We start from the raw sequence: 506 nt of genomic DNA, 5'->3' as shown, positions 1-506 counted from the left end.
CAGCCTACATATATGAGGAAAATCATGAGGGAAACAGGGCAACAAAGCAAAAGTTGAACCAAGCCTAGACATTTTATAAATGTTGGACTAAATAAAAACAAACAAGTCAATCAATCAATAAACGCTAAAATGTGTATAGTGAGGCTAATGTTTATGGTATTTACTTATTTATTTATGTTTTAATTCATTTAGTTAGATATTTATTTTCATCTTATTTTTTTTTATTTTTACTTCTTCTTTTTTTTTTTTTTTTTTTAACCTTTTTGCTGAACTTTATTTGCATACTGTACATACTTGATGTATAAGACTTGTAAATGTGCCTTGTTTTCCTGAACAGGCAAAAATCTTCCTGTTGTTTAGTAGAATGGATATATATTAACAGGTATTTACTATTTGTGTTTATTATAATTTATTTATTTAGTATCATAGACTCCTCGCCGAAACTGGCCATGGATTTTTATACCAATTTTTATTTTGAAGTGATAAAACCGGAAGCGGAAGTGCGC

This window comes from Sphaeramia orbicularis, chromosome 12 (genome assembly GCF_902148855.1).
Source record: "Sphaeramia orbicularis chromosome 12, fSphaOr1.1, whole genome shotgun sequence".
Lineage (NCBI taxonomy): Eukaryota > Metazoa > Chordata > Actinopteri > Kurtiformes > Apogonidae > Sphaeramia > Sphaeramia orbicularis.
Note: the sequence above shows the minus strand (reverse complement) of the source record.